The sequence below is a fragment of the Dermochelys coriacea genome, chromosome 1 (genome assembly GCF_009764565.3).
Source record: "Dermochelys coriacea isolate rDerCor1 chromosome 1, rDerCor1.pri.v4, whole genome shotgun sequence".
Classification (NCBI taxonomy): domain Eukaryota; kingdom Metazoa; phylum Chordata; order Testudines; family Dermochelyidae; genus Dermochelys; species Dermochelys coriacea.
Window position 1 is genome coordinate 286,767,136 of NC_050068.2, and position 13,340 is coordinate 286,780,475.

Consider the following 13,340-nt stretch of genomic DNA (forward strand, 5'->3'; position numbering starts at 1 on the left):
AAAGAGTCCCACACTTTGTTTTTTTTAAAATAGATTAAGAAATAATAATCTCATGAATTTTTGGTGGCCTGGCTCTCAGGTTTTTAAACACCAGGGGTTCAAAATGCTGCATTCATTCAAACTTTGAACAATTTTTCCATTGAGCTACATTTGTGCCTATATTCACAAATATTTGTGAAAATATTTTTTAACATGCAAGTTGGAATAATGGGTGTTCTCCATATGAATATTTATTTGCCCAAGAGCAAGACATTAATGCACAAAGGACCATATCTGTTCTTATTCTTAGCTATTCACTCTTGGTTATAAGTTTGTTTTTCCTGTTCAAATAGTTTAGCATGTCAGGAAGCAAAAATGATATCAAAAATGATGTCTTGGGTGAGCCCAATCACACAATGAATAGTGAGGAGTTAAAGCGAACACTTTGATTATCCCATACATTTAAAATTGTTTCTCCAAGCTATTCAAATATGTATGAATAACACAGAAATTTGCAGACACCTGGATATACTTATAGAAGTTTTGTGAACAGAAGAAATGTCTAAATCCATAATGTACTTTATTCTCAATAACTTGGCCAGTCCCAGCCCTGACTCTGAAATATTTTATTATAGTTATATCACTCTTTACCCATAGATCTGGAAGGGCTTTCCAAAGGAAAGGAAAGTGTCATTACCGCCAGTATAAAAATAGTGAAACTGAGGCACAGAAGTGCAGTGACTTGTCTGAGGTCTCGCAGAACATCAGTGTCAGAGCTGAGAATAGAACCCAGGTTGCCTGATTCCCCAAGGCGTGCCCTTTCCTGGGCACGATGCAGCCTGTCTTGAGAGTGAAGGCTGTTTTCTGTTCTTGAGGTGTCTGTCACTGTAAAAGCACTGAGGATAGCAATTGATGGATAAACCTTTCTAAAGGTACTGAATGAAGAAAGCCCCATCTTATTTATACAGATAGGGCCATGTGTGTTAGTCCAGAATGAACAGGTACTACTCACTCCACCATACTTCCAAGATTGGTGGAGATGAATTTCTTCCTGAAGTTGTGATTTCAAAAACACAATGTAAATAGGAATGGATGGTATAGATGTCAGTACAGTTTGTATATATCAGCTGTAGGAGAACATGTTTTCATTGCTCTAGGGCTAGTAGGCACTCTGATTATTATAACATCTCCCTATTTTGGTCCCATGTTTCTGTTGAGTCTCTGTTCTAGTTGATTTTTGGGTTTGAGTGATACCAAATTTTCCTCTCAATCAGAAATCAAAGAAACACTTGCAAAATTATTAGGATAGAGAGAGAGTGCCTTTAAAATAGTCAATAGTTGCCAAGAATAATAACACAGCATTATCTGTGATTAGAGAACAAATGGTAGTATTTTTAGAACAGGAGATATCTGAAGTTCTGTAGTTCTTAATGGCTTCTTCTGCATACCCTTTAACTCTTTGATACTAAAAGCCAAATTTTCCAGAGACAAGCCCATATTTTGTTAGTGGATGTGCTAATGCTAAAACGATTACACCAATATTTTAGAATTCAAATTCGTTTTATTATAATGAGTGAAACAGTAAGTTGTTGACCATGTGTCCGCATAAAGCATTACTAAAATAAAACTAAGCTTCACTGATCTCAAATCAAACAATTTTAGCTAGTGCTCCTTCAGATCAGAGCCGCTATAGTAGCAACTCCTTGCAGTTTTGACGATACAACAGTTGAAAGTCATTTGAGAAGGGATTCTGCATGCTGTCACTTCTCCATTAGGCCTAATCTTGTCAGGTTGTTGGCAAGGTATTTGGCTGGAATTGAGTTGAGGTTTAAAATTCATATTTATGATATGGCTGTCTAATGGCTTCCCTGTTCAGATTTAGTTGAGAAGAGCAGGTAGGCCCCACTGAAATCTGGACAGTGTTCATTCCAGTTTTCAGGGAGACAACTAGGACCAGGATCTGACTTCAAGTGTTAGATTTCAATCGGGACCTGCTTAGGGTTTGGAATTTTACAAAAGCAACTGCTAACTCTCAATGTATTGCAAATCTGAGAGCTTACAAACTGTCATTTTGAAAACACTCCTCCCCCACCCCCGGACAGTACTCTGCAGTATTCACACCTGCCAGAAAATGTTAGAATGTTTGTTCCAAGAACAAAAATGTGGGCAGAATATTTATTCTAAGAACAAATATGGGCGCATGTCTTCCTCCCAAAATAAAAAGTACAGTAGATACATGCTGAACCTTCTCCAACTCTCTCAGGCTGGAATTAGTCATTTTTTCTGTGAGAAGGCGGCATCAGCTGTTGCCAGAAGGAACACTGGAGAATGAGCTGCTTCTGGGAGCAGTGTTTGGGTCAGCAGTGGGTTTAGTTAGACCAATAGGCATGGATGTCTGTATGGGAAGGTAAAGCCTGAGTTAGCCATACACTGTGAAAGCTGTGGTGGTGTGAAAGCACTGTTTCAAAAGCATCTGGGATTGGGGGGAAGAAATTCACAGTATGGTAAAATTGTTGATTTGCCAAACAAATCTCTCTGTCAATACCTTCCTTCCGTCTCCCTTGCCCCCACATCCTGAGACTCTATGATGAATATTTTCATAATCAAAACAGTGTTTCATTAAATGATCATCTCTTCTAATGGATCATGTCCAGAAAATATGCAGTGAGTGTACTGAAAAAGGGAAACCTTTGGTAGTGGTGCAATGGTATCACAAGTCTTTCAAAGACTGCAAACACCCCAAAATACCAGAAGTGATAGTCTCTTCTAGCAATGCCAGCTAATTTAGTCTGTCAAAAGTCTGAAGAGAGCTCTATGTAGCTCAAAAGCTTGTCTCTTTCACCAACAGAAGTTGGTCCAATAAAAGATATTACCTCAGCCACCTTGTCTGTCAAACACAGGCATTTCAAATTACATTAGTCCCAATAAAATGAGCAGCTTTCAGTACCTTCTGTTTAAATAATATGAGATTAAAACAGACCAAGTCATAAAAGCTTTAGAGAGGAATATATGTTCTTGTGGTTAAAATGCTGCACTGGGACTCAGAAGATATGGAATAAATTCTGGCCCTGCCATAGACTACTTATGTAACCTTGGGTGAGTCACTTACCCTCTCTGTGCCTCAGTTTCCTATCTGTAAAATGGGGATTATAATACTTGTCTATTTTATAAACTCTTTGGGGCAGACATTGTGTGTCTGCACAGTGCCTAGCATGTTGGGGAGGGGGGGCCTACTGCAATACAAAGAAATATTGTCAAACAAAATCAGCATAATGGAAATACTGAATGGCAAGACTGAAGTATCATATTGGATTAAAAGATTCTAATGGGCCCGGTGACTATCCAACTGTCATGTATACTGCTATAATAGTAACATATAGGAGGGATGGCCAAAACCTGTTCCATCAGAATTGGTTTTTGACAGAAACCTGGGGGGGGGGTTGCTGAGAATATTTTTTTTGTGATGTGTTTCTGCTTTTCCTTGAAAACTTTGATATTTTTTTTAAATCAAATAAAGAAAATGCCTGAAAACAGAAAAGTGTTTGGTTTTGGCCAAAAGATGAAATATGTCAATTCTGAGATACTATTGTAGTTCATGTCCCCATTCTACTCTATGGGCCAGGCTTCCCAGCTAGACTTCACATCCCAGAATGCATTTCAGCCATAGGATTCCTGTAATGCATTGCCTCTTTTGACCCAAAGAAGAGACCATGGTCCATCAAGGCAATTATAGAATGACCAGGAAACTTGGTCTCCAGAGAAAAATGGAAGCACGAGGCTCCCAAATTACAACTTCCATGAGGCACTGCAGGACATTTCCAAATAGAAATATTCTAGTTTTCAATTTTTTGTTAAGTCAATTTCTTCCACTGGGAAGAACTTATTTTTCTGACCAGTGCTAATATCCTTGAAAGTATTTCTTTGCGTTCTTCCTTCCCCTTCACCCCCGTTTCTATGGAAGCATCCCCTGCCAACACTGGAGATATTCATAGTTTTAGAACCCAATCCTGCAACTCTTACTCTCTCAACTGTTTTCATTAAGGCCAATGGACTGACTATTCACTCAAATAAGGATTATCCATATGAACAAAGGTTGCAAGACTGGGCCCTCAATGAAATCATGTTTACTAAAAGTTCTGGTAGCTATAGTTCATAAACATTCTAGTCGGTAATAACTAAAATAATTTCAAGAACTCATAGAAAATGTATGAACACCATGACATTTTTGGTAGACAAGATGGATAAGTCTCAATAGATCAGCTATGCTGATGGCCTTGTACTGTTTCAGAAACCTCTCAAGGGATTGAAATCAAAAGTGTGGAAACAACAATTTTCCCCACAATCTTGCTGAAGGCACTCCTGTGTCTACAGATCTCATGAAGTAAGAAGTTCATGTTTTTGGCACACTATGAAACTTTCAAGAGTTGTCCTATGTGATCTTTTGAACAAAGCAGCATCAGTAACAATCTCTGAACTGAACAAGATATGACAAGCTGGAAAAAAAAAAGGGGACACTCTTCTTTTGCTGCTGAACTGTAGCTGCTGAACAGCCAAGTCGTGCATGCTGCATTAAATCTGCTCATCTTCAGAAAATGTTTTTGTAAGTGTGTATTCAACAAGGCAGAGAATTGGTCTGAAACATGGTGGGAAAGCAGGCACTTATGGGGCACCATAGTGTGGCACACAAGAAACTTAGTTGCAGTACTTACTTTCTTTTTGTATATTTCTTTCTTGCTTTAATGTTACCTTTACGTTATAGTTCTATTGCATTCTTTTTGCAATGATGATATTTTGAATTATTAACCATTTTAACTATCAAAAAGCTCCATATTGGCCCCATATGAACACATTCTTAATACTTAGAAATAAGATCATTCCTGAGAAGCTGAAACAGTGAAACTTTACCTGAGTTTAGTAGTCTGGTTTTTTTGTTTTTTGTTCAATAATCCTTTCACAATTGTAGGAAAAAACATAAATCTGATTTCTTAGGGGAGAGTGAGCTCTGATTCTATATCAACTCAGAAGTGAGAAACCAAATCAAGATAAATATTAGTGACTGAATTCATCTGTGGAGCTGCAGTTGCATATTCAGACTTCAAAGAACAGGAAGGATCCATATTGGGCAGTAAATGATATGAAGCAATATCTGACCAAGAGTGGGGGAACAATCATGAAAGCTTGTACTACATGTTGGAATATGTATGACATGAAAGGCTTCTTGAAAAAGTTTTGACAGACTGCACTTGACAGGGCTCAAGAAGATGTTGCTACTCAGCACAGTTCATAGGATGATGAAAAACATGAATACCTAGAAGGTATAGTAAGTTATTTGGCCTCCTCAACCAGTGAGGTCATCACCACATGGCTCTTGTTAAAATACATATAGAGGGAGAGCTTGGAAAATTATAGAAACAAAATTAAAGATTTTCAGTCAGAAAAAGTAAAATGATTTGTCTAAGTCCTTACGTGGACCCCATCACTTGCTTCTGGGGGTTTGTCTTCACTACTGAGGCAAATTGACATAAGTTATGTCAGCTACTCCAGCTATGTGAATAACGTAGCTGGAGTTGACATACCATAGGTCGACTTACCACAGTGTATTCACTGCGCTGCATTGATGGGAGACGCTCGCTGGTCGACTTCCTCATACGCCAGCTCCCCGAAAAGAATATGGGGTCAACTGGAGAACCCTCTGCCTTTGATTTAGCAGGTCTTCACTAGACCCACTAAAATCCACACCCATTGCATCGATTGCAGCAGTGTCGATCTTGCCAGTAGTGAAGACAAGCCCTGAGTATTTTGTAGAAGTACATAACTTCTAGTGGAAAATTTAAGTTTCTCCAAATGGATCTCAAATATCCACTTGTTTCTGCCGAAGCAACAAGGCTGGTGGATGGAATGAGGTAGATTTGCATGGAGTGAGAGAAAGCAATTTTTAAGTTTTCCAGTTTTTTCCCTACTAATTTTCTGGGATTGTCACTACTTTTCTCTAAAAGAAACATAAGGCAGTCCCTACATAAACTCAAACAAATATTTTCCTTAATAAAAGTCTGAATTGCGTAACAAGCCAGGTAACTAGGAAAAACAGTTGCAAATCAACAGAAGTTTAACAAAATAGTTTTTAAACATCAATGTACAAATCTTCAGAAACATTGTGCCATTGGCACTGAATGAGACTGGATGTCTTTCTAAAAGATACGGATACTACTCAGATACTTGATTTAGAGTATTAGTCTGTATCCGCAAAAAGAAAAGGAGTACTTGTGGCACCTTGGAGATTAACAAATTTATTTGAGTATAAGCTTTTGTGAGCTACAGCTAACTTCACTGGATACATGCAATGGAAAATACAGTGGGGAGATTTATATACACAGAGAACATGAAACAATGGGTGTTACCATACACACTGTAACAAGAGTGATCAGGTAAGGTGAGCTATTATCAGCAGGAGAGTTGGGGGGGGGGAATCTTTTGTAGTGATAATCAAGATGGGCCATTTCCAGCAGTTGACAAGTAGAAGCTGCTGGGTTTGATGCAGGAATAACTGGGTGAAATTCTATGGTTTGTGTTACACAGGAGATCAGACTAGATCAAAATGGTCCCCTATGCCTTTAAAATGTATGAAAGCAGGATTTTTTGTAACTTGTTTAGTAAATTGCATACAGAGCATGTTCTAAATCAGGGATTTCTCAATTTCTTCACAATGTGGACCGAAATTTGAGATAATGTCTCATGGACCTCCACTCCTCCCATCCACAGATACATGGACTGCCTTTCCTCTCTCTGGTAATGGAACAATATCTGAAAGGTGAATACAAAAATTGCCTACATGGAAAAAGTGGCAGTAATGCAATTTAGTAGGTGGGAACAAGCAGCTGAACCAGCATCATGTGATCAGCCAGCTCTCCACAGGCCAGTGGTAAGTGCTCCATGGATAACAGATTGAGAATCACTGTTCTAAATAAACTTGTACATATTCTAACATCTAATGCAACCAAACCTATTCCAATGGGACAATTTAAAATAATACAGAAGTTTGGACTGAATATAGTGTCCAGCATATCAAAAATATGGATTCATTTGCTAGCATTAGTGATTTGTGTGTATGGATTCCTGAATCCAAGAAAATAGATATCTTGCAAAATCAAACCAAGGGACAGTCTCTACCTGGCCTTGTCAGTCTAGGCAAATATTTTAAAGATAGAGATGTTAGCTTCATCCTCAATAACTTCAGTAACATCTTTGAATCTTTAGAAGAAATTCGATATGACAGGAATTTCAGTTCACATAAGATTCCGGATGCCACAGTCTTGATAAAAGACTTAATTTTTCTTTCTCCTAGCTGCTTTCACCAGTGTGATGAATGAATCTGCCATACTATCTGGCACTATGTACTGCAAAAGACAATCCATGAAACATTCTGATGTGGTGTTAGGAGCAACATATAGTTTTTGGACAAAATGAGAGAAGACAACTATCAGAGTTAAATTATAATGACTCTGATTATAGCTAATGCAGATGGTAATCTCCCACCAAAATAACAAAGCCATTAATTAAATTTGTTAACATAAATTTGATAGTTTAAACATGAGATTGATGTTTTTAATTTCACTTGTATAACTGGAAAACAGATTGATCTTTCAAAATTACATTTGGCAAGCTGTTAATGAAGATTAATTGCTTTGCTTGATTTAAAAATTGTAGGGCCAGATCCCTGGGGCTATGCTTGGATGGGATGAAGGGTGAAGAGGTAGCAGCTCTAAACCACCTTCCTGCTCCCATAATCCTTAGCCTGACTGTGAGCCAAACTGCCCCAAGTGTAATTTAGAGCAACCTAAAAGCATAATTTAGAGCAGAGCATTGCACTCAAGGTTCTGTCCTTTCCTGCACCTCAGCCATGCTCTCAGCCCACCCAGAAACACCCACTGTACGTGGGGGAGGATGTGTAAATGAGTGGCATGGAGCCAGCTATGTCTGCTTCACACCACCCCAGGATTCTCCTTTGCACTGGGTGAATCGCAGTCTGCCCGGTTAGGGCAGATCTCCTTCCAATTTGCACCATTAAAGTTGGTGGCCATGATCTGACATGCATTTTTTTTTACATGTAGGAGGCTTTTATTGTTCAAAAATAATGCTGGACATGCAGGGTTTGATTATTTTTATACCACTTATTGATTTGATAGACACAAAGAATATGGTGATAAATATGGCAGTTAAGTCTGTTGTAGCTTTTTTTTATGCACAGTGTTCTTGTAGCCATGTCAGTATCTGGACAGATGACTTAAACTCCACACCAATTTCATCAGCCACCGTCAATCCATTAAACTCTCTCTGGAACACTTCCCCGCTAGCATCAACTTCCTCAACACCCTGATCAGTTTCAACAATGGAATCTTACAGATAACTACATACAAGAAAACTACAGATCACCACATCTATCTTCACAGATCCAGTAGCCACCTCAAACACACCAAGAAGTCTTATCTACAATCAGGAACTCAGATTCCACGGAATATACTCTCCAAGCTCATCACAATACCAGCAAGTTTCCCACAGACCAGGGCACACCCAACTCAGTGGCACCAGACCCTGCCAGAACAGCAGATGCAATACCTGCAAACATATCTCCACTGCTACAACCATTGGCAGTGTGTGACTGTTGCATTTGGGAAGACTAGGGGTGCGAGTGCCAGAAGCTCCCTAGAAGCAGGGGGTGCTACTGGTGCCCGGACTGTGGCCCTGCCCCCCACTCAGCCTACTCCCCCCAAGGTCTTGCACATGCTCCACCCCAAGGCCCTGCCCCCACTTGCCTCCTCTCCAAGACCCCACACGTGCACCACCCCAAGGCCCTGCTCCCACTCTCCTATTCCTGCTCCACCTCTTCACCTGAGGTCCCACCATCACCCTTAGCTCCTCTCCACCCCCTCCCCTGCGCCCCCCACCTGCCACTTGTACCTCTCTGTCCTCTCCCCCAAGACCCCCCTGCCTGTCACTCTCTCCTCTCCGCCCCCTGTCACATTTCTCACCCTTAAGGGGAGGCCTCTGGGAAAGAGGTGAAAAGGAGCAAGCTGCAGGTGGGGGAAGTCTTGGGGGGGGGAGGGAAGCTGAGTGGGAGCCAGTGCCGCCCCCCCATTTCTCAGGAGCTTCCAGCAGCAGCGCTCCAAAGGTAGTGGGCCATTGGCATTTCTTATCCCATTTGGCAAGACTTAGCCTCCTCAGGCCTCTTATACCCACTACCCATGGCTACAATTATCAACACTCCCCCACAACACACCTTTCAAGATCCATGCGTCCTACTTATGCCTATCACAATGTGTGGTGTACCTCATCCAAAGCACTAACTGCCCAATAAGAACTCTTTGGGTAAAATCGGACAATCACTGTGCTCTTGAATGAACTCACACAAGAAAATAACAGACAAAAACAGTGTTATCACCTGTGGGTGAACACTTTTCACAGAGCGATCACTCTATATCTGACCTATCAGTCCTCATCCTCAAAGGAAACCTGCACAATACTTCCAAAAGATGAGCTTTGGAGCTTAAATTCATAACTTTGCTAGACACTAAAAATGATGATCTCAATAAAGACACTGGACTTATCATAGAAGCATAGGACTGGAAGGGACCTCAGTAGGTCATCTAGTCCATTCCCCTGCACTCAAGGCAGGATTACAAAATAACTAGACCATTCCTGACAGGTGTTTGACTAACCTGTGCTTAAAAGAGTGGCATGTTCCTAAAAACCTCCAGTTACACAACCTCCCTAGGCAATTTGTTCCAGTGTTTAACCACCCTGACAGGAAGATTTTTCCTGATTGTTAACCTAAAACCTCCCTTGCTGCAATTTAAGCCTATTGCTTCTTGTCTTATCCTCAGAGGTCAAGGAGAACAATTTTTCATTCTTCTCCTTGTAACAACCTTTTATGTACTTGAAAACTGTTATCATGTCTCCTTTCAATCTTCTCTTCTCCAGACTAAACAAACCCAATTTTTTCCATCTTTCCTCATAGGCCTTGTTTTCTAGACCTTTAATCATTTTTGTTTCTCTCCTCTGGAATCTGTTCAATTTGTCCACATCTTTCCTGAAATGTGGTGCCCAGAACCGGATACAATACTCCAGTTGAGGCCTTATCTGTGCGGAGTAGACTGGAAGAATTACTTCTCGTGTCTTCCTTACAACACTCCTTGTAATACATCTGAGAATGATGTTTGCAGTTTTTTTTTTGTTTTTTTGTTTTTTTTTTGCAACAGTGTTAAACTGACTCATATTTAGCTTGTGATCGACTAAACCCCCCAGATCCCTTTCCGCTGTACTCCTTCCTACGCAATCATTTCCCATTTTGTATGTGTACAACTGATTGTTCCTTCCTAAGTGAAGTACTTTGCATTTGTCTTCATTGAATTTCATCCTATTTATTTCAGACCACTTCTCCAATTTGTCAGGATCATTTTGAATTTTAATCCTATCCTCCAAAGCACTTGCAACTTCTCCCAGCTTGGTATTGTCTAAAATTGTATAAGTATACTTTCTATGCCATTATGTAAATCATTGATGAAAATATTGAACAGAATTGGACCCAGGATGGATTCCTGTGGGGATCCTATGTGATATGCCCTTTTCCACCCTATATCAGTAGACACTGTCAGAAATCAGCAGCATGAACAGTTGAGACACAAGTGAATTCTGATTTCAGAAGTAGGGAGTGAAATTTAAGGAAATCCCTAGGCAATACTCATTAGTGGCCTGAGTGATCACTAGATGTCACTGTTCTACAGAAATAAAAGTATGATAACTTTTTTCTGGCTGGTTTCAGAGTAGTAGCCATGTTAGTCTATTTTCGCAAAAAGAAAAGGAGTACTTGTGGCACCTTAGAGACTAACAAATTTAATATGAGCATAAGCTTTCGTGAACTACAGCTCACTTTCTGGCTGTAAATATGGTGGGTTTTTAAAATAGCCGTTCAGAAACTCACATTTTCAGGGGTTGAACTTGTCTGAAGTTTCATGTAGTTCATCGTAAAATGTGATTCACTACAAATAATTTACTTTACTTTAATATAACATTAAGTCTGATTGCTTGATTCTCCTCTTACTTACCACTGAAGGCAGCAGAGTGATGCTAGTGTATGGTGAGGGATTAATCGAGCCATATATTCAAACTCAAAAGTACAGTCTTTACTCTTTCTCCTTATATGCATACATTATGAGAGGGTCTTTAATTACAGGGTTACATCAAAATGAGCAATGAAGCACATGCAATACATGGCAATACTTTCTCCCCTCCCCCATTTTTCAGATAAAAAATACAGCCAGATGCCTCCATGTATGTCCAGTTTTAACTTGGAAGCTATGCTAATTGTAAACAAGTGAAATGTGGGGTTTGCCCTGGAGATACTTATCTAATCTCTGTTGTCAGTTTTAAGTATTTCATCTCTGCTTCTTGAAATACTCGATTTAAGTTTTATCGATACTTAACTAGACTATGTAAAAATACATACATAATTTTAAATGTTTATAAAAAAAGCTACAGATAATATTGTTTATGGGACCAACTTCTGTTGGTGAGAGAGAAAAGCTTTCAAACTGCACAGAATTCTTCAGGTCTTGGAAATGTGCTAAGAGTATTTCTATACTGCAATTAGACACCAGTGGCTGGCCTGTGCCAGCTGACTTGGGCTCATGGGGCTCGGGCTGTTTAATTGTGGTGTAGATGTTTGGGCTTGGGCTGCAGCGTGAGCTCTCAGACTCTCCCACCTTCCAGCCTGAGCCCAAATGTCTGCACTGAAATTAAACAACCCCGTAAACACAAGCCCGGCAAGCCCAAGTCAGCTGGCATGGGCCAGCCACAGGTTTTTAATTCCAGTATAGACGCACACTAAAAGTGTCACGGTTATATACAAGATCAAACAGATTGGTTAGCATACTCTAAGGGACCATTCCCAGAGAGTAGTTATCATGATTCACAGTCAAGCTGGAAGGGCATATCACATAGGATTTATCACATTTTACGATGAACTACATGAAACTTCAGACAAGTTCAACCCCTGAAAATGTGAGTTTCTGAACGGCTATTTTAAAAACCCACCATATTTACAGCCAGAAAGTGAGCTGTAGTTCACGAAAGCTTATGCTCATATTAAATTTGTTAGTCTCTAAGGTGCCACAAGTACTCCTTTTCTTTTTGCGAAAATAGACTAACATGGCTACTACTCTGAAACCAGCCAGAAAAAAGTTATCATACTTTTATTTCTGTAGAACAGTGACATCTAGTGATCACTCAGGCCACTAATGAGTATTGCCTAGGGATTTCCTTAAATTTCACTCCCTACTTCTGAAATCAGAATTCACTTGTGTCTCAACTGTTCATGCTGCTGATTTCTGACAGTGTCTACTGATATAGGTGGAAAAGTAGATATGATACAGAGTTAAAATACCTGTGGTTGGGGAGAACTGTGTGAATTGGGGAGACATTTAAAATGTGTCTAAATAAGATGTAGAAACAAAGTAATATACAGACAGATTCACGGCAGTGTCTGCTTCAGTTTTGATTTGTACAGACCGAGGCAAAGGACCTGCAGTGGCAGAAAGTTTGCCTAGGAGCAGGGGTGTTGCAGCACAAGGCATCAGGCACATGCCAACCCTGCCAACACATCACCAAGGGTATATCTAGACAGCAGCTGGGAGCACAGACACGCACTAGCCTGGGCAGACAGATATGCACTAGCTCTGATTGGGCTAGCATGCTAAAAATAGCAGCATGGCACAGACAGCAGCAAGGTCTAAGCACCTGAGTTTGGACCCAGGGGGTCAGGCAGAGTTATACTTGGGTGGCTATCCCATGCTACCACTCATGCTACCACATGGCTGTTTTTAACATACTACCTCATCCACAGCTAGCATGTACCTGTCTAACCATTCTTTCAGGTACGCTCCCAATTGCACTGTAGGCATACCGCAAGTGGCTGAAGGCAGCATGCATAGATTCCATACATTTCTGATACAGTTTCTGCTGCTGCGCTTCTGTGGAGTCCCTGTCAGAGTTTATAGTAGAGCCAGTCAACAATTTTTCAACAAAACATTTTTTTTTGTTGAAAAATACTAATTAATCAAAATGGAAACCATTTTCAGGAACATACCAGGTTTGATGAAACTTTGATTGGAAGAGGTGTCAGGTCCAGGATGGAATTTCTGGTTAGAAAGCAACACACCCCAGAATAGCGAATAGCCCAGTGGTTAGAGCACTCACCTGGGATGTGAGGGAGTAGCAGAGCAGGGACTTAATGCTGGATCTCCCACATCTCAGCTGAGTGCCCTAAGCACTGGCCTATTGGATCACTAAAGTTTTGATGAGAAATCGCA